Here is a 9,238-nt window from a genome sequence, read left to right as displayed (position 1 = left end):
GTCTACACACAAAGTTAATCAGCTCTTTGCAGGTTTCTGAAAATGAACTTGTTATTTATTCTCTCCAGTTTGAACTAAAACCCATTTGTGTGTGCGCATGCGTGTACTTGTACATGTGTATGCATGCATGAGTATAATGCCTGAAGAAAATAGAAGGTGTCTGCTCCCCTAGAGCTGGAGTTAACAGGGAGTTCTGAGCCATCCATGAGTACTGGGACCCAAACTGAAGTCCTCTGCAAAGGCAGTGTGCAGTCTTAACCACTGAGCCAACTCTCCAGCCCCAAATGATTCCTCTGGTACTTAAAAAATTTCTGACTATCAGCTAATATTTTTTTTTTTTGCTGCTTCAAAGGCTTTATTTTTACTTGGTCCAAAACTTGAGAGGGGCTCCAGGGCGTTACAAAGCTGCCTAGTGGCTTCTTGAGAGGTTAGGGTGAAGGTCCTGAGGTGGGCTGGTGCAGAGCAGAGGTGGGAGCCCCTCGAAAGGACAGGCCTCCTAGTCATGCTTGAGAGTGAGGCGCTCAAAGAGGTACTCGCCCAGAGATGCCTGGGGCCCAGTAGCCAACCTGCGGAGGTTGGTCAGGTGGTTGCCCATCTTCTTGATGACCTTCACCTCCTTATCCAGGAAGTGGTTTTCAAGGAGGTCACAGAGATGAGGATCTGTGCGTGCAGAGCCCAGGGAATGAAGATCCAAGAGGGCCTGGTTCAAGTTCTTCTCCAAGACCAGGGCAGCTTCCATGGCCTCCTGGGTTTTACCCCACTCATCTTGAGATGGCTTCTGCACATCCTGAAAGAGTGCACGGCCTCTGCGATCGTTCTGCAACTTGAGGAGACGCTCGGCACCCTCGCGCTCTCCTCGGCCAATTCGCGGAAAAAGTGGCCTACACCCTCCAGAGCCACATCATCCCGGTCAAAATAGTAGCCCAGGGAGAGGTAGGTGTAGGAGGCCTGCAGGTGCAGGTTGACCAGGCGGTTCACGGCAGCCTCCACTTCGGTGGAATAGTTCTGACGAATCTGGGAGGTCATGGTTGAGATGCAGTCTGGAGCTACCCGCAAAGAGACGGTGTTAGCTGGTCCTGGGAGCTGAAGGCGGCGAGGTGATGGTCCCGGAGGCTGCGGCTGCAGATGAGGAGCGGTGGAAGCTAACAAAGGGAGGCCCCGGGTCTGTTCCGTCCAAACACTGTTGAAGCAAGACACAGATCCACAGGATCTCCGAAGGCTGCTGCTCTCAGCTAATATTTTAAAGGAATTGTTTTGTCTCTCATCTCTCCTGCTGAAAATTACAGTCAGATGCTTTACAAATGGAAAGACACCACATCTGTTAGGCTCTGTTCTCCTGGTCATCCTGTACCAGTGAATTTATTAACAGGCTACCCCCTAGCATGTATGTCTAGTTTATTTTGCTGTGTGCCATGAAGACAGCGCCAACACATAGCACAATAGCAAGGCTGTGGAAGCCCTGGGCTGGCTTGACAACACGTTCTTAAAAGCCAGAACTAACAGGGTTTCGGTCAAATGTGACTTTAAAACTTCCTTTTAAATTTCAAGAGGGTTACTCCAAAAGTAAACTATAAATCCACTGTGGCAGAGACACAGTATTTTATCAGAAGGCCTCCGTGGATACCTGGTCACCAAGCACAACCAGGAAGGCCTGAAATATATAAGGCCAGATTAGATATAACCACGTCCATACGTGCCTTTCCACCATTTGAATGTTGTGCGGGGTCAGGGGTTAACAGAAACAAATTTGAAGGAACTATTGAAGAACTCAATTTTTATGAGCAAGGAAGACATTGAATACTTAAAGTAGATGATGTGGTATGAACTGTAGCAAGATTCTCATAGTAAATCCTGGGAGGGCAGTCTCCTGTAAACTTGTCTGACTGTGGTCTATTGGAAGGGGACAATTTATTCTGCAACATTGTGTGTGTGTGTGTGTGTGTGTGTGTATGTGTGTGTGTGTGTGGTACTGACTTACATAGTACTATATCTCCTATAGAGATTTCTTGCCCTAAAAATGAGAATATAATAGACAATGGAGAAGCTGTTTCATCAAGTATGTGGCCCACTCCTTCCCTTTCTTCCCCACCCCACTCTCTGCACCAGGGAAAACTCCTTAGGAAGGGTTCATGTAAAAGTTTCCAGCTTTGTTTAGCACAATTCATACGTTTGTGAGAATTCCTTCTCGATGCACATCGTGTGAATTTCTATAGACAGCCTTAAGATAAAAGAGAGAAAGCTGGGGAGGAGAGAAGAAAGAGAGGAGTGGGAATCAAACTTTGTCCAATCACATACGATCAGGTAATGAGGAATTTCTGCTGAATTTTCTCAGATTCTAGAATCCTGATGAACCTAAAGCCTTTGTCTTATCGCATATACCTGTATTTTTGTGCATGAGAGCCAGCAGACAATCTCAGGGTACAATTCTTCTTTAAGCGCTGTCTACCTGGTTTTTTAGACAGAATTTTACTGTCCTTGGGCTTGTGAATCCAGAACTCTCTGACAATATCTTTAAAAAATGGGGCCAGTTGCATCCTTGTGGCCATCTTTGTCTCTCGGGTCCTACTTCTCCTGAAACCAATCTGTGTCATCCTGATACAAAGGAACTAAAGTCTCCCTTACCTCCAACAAAACTACAAGAGCCCAGGAAGCATGTCTCTTGGGGCTCTGTGTAGCGTGTGGAGGGTGCCCTATCTTGTGTATTTGGTGGGGACCCCGAGAAGATGGAGGGTGAGAGAGGGAGGGCAGTGTGGAAACACAGTCTTAAATTGTGCATTAGAATATTTTTGTGCGTGGAACGCCCTTGGCCACTCCAGCCCGGGGATTTGCTCTGCTCTGCCTCACCCCCTGCTGAGCAGCTAGCAGCCTTTCTCTTTTCTCCCTCTGGCTCCCTTCCTCCCCACACTTGGATTTTTTAATTCTTTCTCAGCGGAACATGGTAATAATGCTTTCTCCATTCCCGACTTCCACAATCAACCCCAGGCAAATTTTACACATTAAAAAAAAAAATCATGTGAAATACAATTCTCGCTTTATTGAAAGGCAGCTAACCCACAGAACACGCTCTTTACCGTGAAGCAAGGGGTCTGGCCTGGCTGGCTGGCATCCAGTCTCAGCAAAGCAAAGTGAGGTGAGCCACGCATGAGATACTCGTGACGAGAGAAAGCGCATGTGCAATGGCAGTAGCATAGACAAGATGCTCCCAAGTCGTACAGCCCGGCTGGGGAGATAGTTCAGTCTACAGAGTGCTTACTTTGCAAGCATGAAGGCCTGAGTTTCAACCCCACGAGCCCCAGGCGAGGGGGAGCCAGGCAGGCAGGGTGCATACACTTAGAATCTCTGCTGGGGAGGCGAAGGCAGGAAGATCCTTGGAGCTTGCCAGCAGCCAGCTGAGCCTAACCAGCAAGACTTGGACCAGTGAAACTCCATTTCGGAAAACAAGGAGAACAGCTCTTAAGACAGAATCATATCTGAGATTGTTTTCCGACCTCCACATGCATATACACAATGCGTCTGCACATACACATGCACACATACCTCCACATTCATGAACAAACACATAAAAAAAAGCAAATAAAAATAGTATGTAATGAGAAACCATGACTATGAGATTACTGAGAACTGTCAGAACTTCATCTGCCTTCCAGTGCTTACCCAACCTGTTGTCTTGGACCTAACTGTCCTTGAAGATGTACTCACAGTGAATGGACTGATATAGGAAGAGCCATCTCTTGAGCTAGACTATTTATTCTATGGTGGGTTCTCTACTCCAGCGAGCACCAAAGAGGGTTCAGAACGCAAGCCTGCTCCTGGACCTCCTAGGTTGTGCTGGCAGTGAGGAGCAACTGAAGTGAGCTGGACTGTCCCTTGAGTTGGACTGCAGTCTGAAAAGGCACCCTGGGCTGACGGCAAGACCCCTATTGTCACTTGCACATAAGCCCAAGGAGATAGCTCCAGTTTTCAAAAAAGTCCACTAAGAAATACAAGCCTCCTTCTAGAGTTGCTAATGCAGAAAAGCAGTGCAATCCCCAGGGAAGAGGAAGGCAGAAGAAGCCGGCTCTGTAAGGGGAGCTCGTGTGGAATTCAGCTGGATCTTTCAGCATCTCTGTGTTCCCCGAAGGCTCTCACAACCTTTCCACATGAGCTGGTCTGTTTTTGATTAGAGGAAAGGCATCTGCCCTCCTAAGGAGAAGCAGTTGCATTGCTGAATGCAGTTGGTGCCTAGCCTCCCCTTGGGGAGCTCTGCCATGAGGGCAGAGGTGATGGGACAGCACAGGAATGTGACTGCTGCTCTTTTGTTCCGTTCTAGCTTGTTTGTCTCACGAGAGTGGAAAACGTGGGAAATAACTAGTGATGAATCAAACAAATAATGGAAAACATCACCACAAAATGGCCTTTTCTTTTTTATTGTTAGAGTGTGAGTGTGCATGCAGGTGTGTGTGTGTGAGTGTGTATTGACTGTGCATGTATGTGTATGTGAGTGTGTGTATGTGTGTGCGTGTATGTGAGTGTGTGTATGTGTGTGTGTGTGTGAGTGTGTGTGACTATGCACGTGTGTGTGAGACTGTGCATGTGTGTGTGACTGTGTGAATGTAAGTGTGTGTATGTGTGAATGTGTGTGAGTGTGTGTGAGTATGTGTGAGTGAGTATGTGTGCACGTGTGTGTGTGACTGTGTAAATGTGTAAGTGTGTGTGTGTGAGTATGTGTGCACGTGTGTGTGTGACTGTGTAAATGTGTGTGTGTGTGTGAGTATGTTTGTATGTGTGCATGCTAGGACATGCATGTAAAGACCAGAGGACAATTTGTAGGAGTTACTTCCCTCCTTCTACCATGTGGATCCCAGAGATTGTACTCAGATTTGCAGGCTTGACAGCGAGCATCTTACCTGCTGAGCTGGCTCACTAGCCCCTAAAATAGTTTTTATATAAATAACTAAAGAAAAATGTAAATTATAGTCTTTTAAGAGGAGGGGTGAGATTGAACTCACACTAGCCATAAATCATAGTCACTTAAGCAAATATGGTGAAAAACCAGGGAGGTGTGACGGCCCCAACCATTGGCACAGGTTCCTGCCTGCATCCAGTCTCTACCTCCCTTTGAGATTCTAGGTGGATGCTCTGGAGTATTGGGGAAACCAGGATGCTCCTCCCTCTTGTAAGTAACTCTAAATCTTTGGATAGGTTGCTTACCCTCTCTGGCTTTCAACCTCTTCATCTGTAAACTCGGAGGATTAAGAATACGAGAAGCTAAGATGTCGGGGCACAACTTATTAGTCCTGTTCTCTGTGTTAAGCCCAAGAGGTAAAGCGGGAGGGATGCTTCCTTCTTCCTCCCCCAGCATTCAAGAGATGATTCCTGCACAGCCTCACAGCCAGGGTGCCCAGGGTCCTGGGAACAGAGACAGAACACAGAATTAATGTTCACTTGTGCGTCAGGGCTGCTGGGTAGCAGTGAGCTGCTCCCTCTCAGCTCACTCCACTCACCTTCTCCCTGGCTTGGATTTTATTCAAAGATCAACAGGAAGATACTGGACAGAAAACACCCTGCTTAGCACAAATAGAACATGAACCAAGTATGAATTTTAAAATAACTAGTAAACTCCTGAGTTGGTATACAGGAATAGGTAAAACTAATTTTAATATGGATAATATTAATCCATGGATAATAACTAAAATATTATTTGAACGTAAGACTATTAAAAAGAATCATTATTGTCATACTTTGTATTTCTTTTCTGTCAAGCCTTCGAAATATGGTCTGTACTTTTCCATAGCATGTCACAGTGTGGAAGAGACTCATTGTAAGTGCTCACAGAGTAGCCACATCTATAGGGGAAAGGGTAGAGAAGAAAGGGAGAAGGCTAGCCCCTTCCTAGAGAGCCGGATCCTCAAACAGGTTGAGTCCAGGCTACCACCTGCGTGCTGCATGTGAATTTGGCCAATGAGAGCCATACATGCAGCCTAACTCAAAACTGTAACTTTATTTAAAACATTATGATTTTTTGTGTGCAAGTTTTATCCTTTCATGGTGACCTTTGGATATGGCAGTGCTGTGTTGCAACGTCAAAAGGTTGGACACACACCTGCTTCCACCAGAGAACGGAGTGCTAGGGCATTCACCAGGACTGGAAGTTGAAACACATTGCCGGACGTTACCTCCAGACAAGACTTTGGATGGAGGTTGTGTACGGCTCATAGAGGACAGCCTGGCATTTGCACTGTGACCACAGAGTCTTGAAGCACCGCACTGATCCAGTGAGGAAACTGTTGGCCTGAGCTTATCTCCAGTCCTGCTAGAGCAATACTGGATGAACATTAAAGAAGATGCCTGCACATGGGTTTTTGATTCTACTGCACGTACTGGCTTTGTGGGAGCCTAGGCAGTTTGGATGCTCACCTTACTAGACCTGGATGGAGGTGCCTGGTCCTTGGACTTCCCACAGGGCAGGGAACCCTGATTGCTCTTTGGGCTGACGAAGGAGGGGAACTTGGTTGGGGGAGGGGGAGGGAAATGGGAGGCAGTGGCGGGGAAGAGATATTGATGAAGAAAAAGATGAAGGTGAAGAAGATGAAGATGAAGATGAAGGGGAAGAAGGAGAGGAGGATGAAGGCGAGGATGACTAGCACAGAAGACTGATGGATTCCGACTTTTTTATTTTCTTTTTATTTTTTAAATTTCTTCAGTCCCTGGGAGCAAGTTGCAGTCATTTCCCTCCCGTCCCCAACCCCTCTTGTGCTCAGTCGCCCTGTTTCTGAGGTCTCGCTTCTCAATACCATGGTTCTCAACTTATTTTTGGGGAAATGTCTTGGGCAAAATACAATGGGAAAAGAAAATAAATAAATAAATAAATAAATAAAATGCCTGCAGCCTGTTTTATGCATCAGCATAGATATGCACAAGACAGATGTCCCACAGACTTGTCTGTCTTGTCGCAGTGTATGAAGCTTGGGGACATCACAATGCAGGCCTGTCAGATGACTGTGAGTAGATTGTCTCCACATGGGCAAACAGGGACCCTGAACCAGCATTGATTTTATTTGGAAGGGGAGTTCTTTCTACGCTTCAAATATTGGAGGGTTTTTTTTTTTTACCTGTTCTATCCATCCTTTTCCCAGTTTCCTTTGGAATCCATAAAACAAGAATTCTGTTGCTGAGAAAATACAGGATACAAGAGGACCAGACTAGAGACTAGAGATGGTTGGAACCATCTCAAACAAGTGTGTTATGAGTCAGAAATAGGAATCTCAGTTTACAGGATCGCCATGTCGATGAGGGTGTTACTCCGGGGGGATGGATATTTTTACAAAAATGGTCAGAAACAAAGAGAGCTTCATGTAGAGTTACATCATACTATAGACCAGGACAGGAGACTTTCTTGCACCTTGAGAAGCCTCCTCTAACTGATATATTATCTAGTCATTTCTATAACATACATCTAGCACCAGAGATTGAGAGAATACTTAATCTTCTTCGCAGAGAAGATAGGATAGGAGTGAGGAACTTCCAACTTGTGGTCGTAGGCTCCAAGCTTTGGTTGCTCATTAAAATGCCCAATAGCCAACAGAAGTAGAAGTTCTGAAGGTGGTATTAAAAAAAAAGACCACCAGACAAGGATATGTGCCTGGCAAGGCAATTGGGAAAGACCTGAGCTTCCCTGTGCTCTTTAGTCCCAAAGGCTTACAGGAACATTTTTGTGGGCAGCGGGCTGGATACTTTCTAAGTCTAGTCCTTTAGATTGTTATAAAGGTTTTATTATACAAACACTATCATCTAAATCATTATCTATTGGTGATAGACTCCCACCTGTCCCTCTCTAGTTCCTAGAAGTTGGAAAAGAGGGTAGAACTGAAGGTATATACTCCTTATCTATATCCTGGTATTTTCTAAGACCTGACTCCATCCTGAAACCAACCAGGAGACCCCAGACACCAGGCTTCCCATTAGATGTGTGACATTCTTATCACTGTGAAGACATATTTCAAGGATTTCAGGAGCTGTGACTTCTTGAGACCAGGGGCAGAGACCAAATACACATTTCTCATGACCCCACGATGTTACAGCACTGAGTTGCTTTATTCCTTTGTCACCTGGAATGAACTAGAAGGTCCAGTCCAGAGGCTGCAGAATGGAAAGGGTACCTGAACAGCACACATTCAGTAGCACAGTTTGGAAGCGCTGTATAATTAGCCACACCCCCAGACTTGTTTGTATTTTTCACTTTGAGACAGAGCCTCATTAAGTTGGGTGTGAACTCATTTTGTATCCAGGCAGGCCTTGAACTTCAGATTCTCCTGCCTCAGCCTCCCAAATAACTAGGATTGTATCTCTCCATATCTGCCCAGTGTCCATTTTAATCAATAAGTTTGTCTTTAAACAATTAAGTAAAAGTCAGGCCTGGTTACGCATGCCTATAATCCCACACTTGGAAAGTGGAGGCAGGAAGATAAGGAATTCAAAATCAGTGGATTACATAATGAGTTTGAGACCAATCTGAACCATATGGTGAGACTCTGTGTTGAAAAAAAAAGAAATAAAATGGGAAAAAAGTTGGATTTTAAAAAAATGAATGAACCCTGCCAACTTTATATCATGCCCTCTCCTATTTCAAAGGCTCACACATCACCTGCTTAGCCTTACCCAGAGCAAAAAAAGTTTTCCTCATAGTATTTTGACATCATGAATCCCAATCACACTTACTTCCCAGCCCTCCCAGGACCACCCCTCACCCTTATCACTACTTCAAAAACAAGGAGAAGGAGGAGGAGGAGGAAGAGGAAGAAGAAGAAGAAGAAGAAGAAGAAGAAGAAGAAGAAGAAGAAGAAGAAGAAGAAGAAGAAGAAGAAGAAGAAGAAGACACAAATTGGACTTTTCCTCCAATTTGTGTTGCCCATATACTCTCTGGAATATGGTCAAACTCCAGGTGGCCAGTCCCTTAAAGAAAACCGAATCCTTCCCCACCTGTATGCACACTAGAATCCACCAGCTGAGGAGACCCACACTTCAGTATTCTTATCACAGTTTTTAAGAGTTCTCTTCGATGGCTTTTTGTCCAGGCTGTTACTTTGAAGAAGGTGCCACAGAAGCCCTCTACATTCCTCTTTCTCAAGTGAGTGTCTGCAGTCATCAAAACCATGGCAAAAATAGCTTCCTTGACCTTTACAGTCAGCAGGAAAATGGATCATGGACTTCCAGATGGTTTCTGGCGACAGTACAGACCATTGACATCTACTCTCCAGCA

The 9,238-nt window shown here is 45.3% G+C and overlaps 1 pseudogene; it reads right to left on the bottom strand.

The window, feature by feature from the left end:
* Positions 1 to 350: 350 nt before the first annotated feature.
* Positions 351 to 1,228, bottom strand: LOC121436553 (annotated as a pseudogene).
* Between the last annotated feature and the right edge of the window lie 8,010 nt (positions 1,229 to 9,238).

The sequence above is a fragment of the Microtus oregoni genome, unplaced genomic scaffold, assembly GCF_018167655.1.
Source record: "Microtus oregoni isolate MIOR12 unplaced genomic scaffold, Mior012 000049F_ref0000343, whole genome shotgun sequence".
NCBI classification, from domain to species: Eukaryota; Metazoa; Chordata; class Mammalia; order Rodentia; family Cricetidae; genus Microtus; species Microtus oregoni.
Note: the sequence above shows the minus strand (reverse complement) of the source record. Positions and strands in the feature narration are given on the sequence as shown.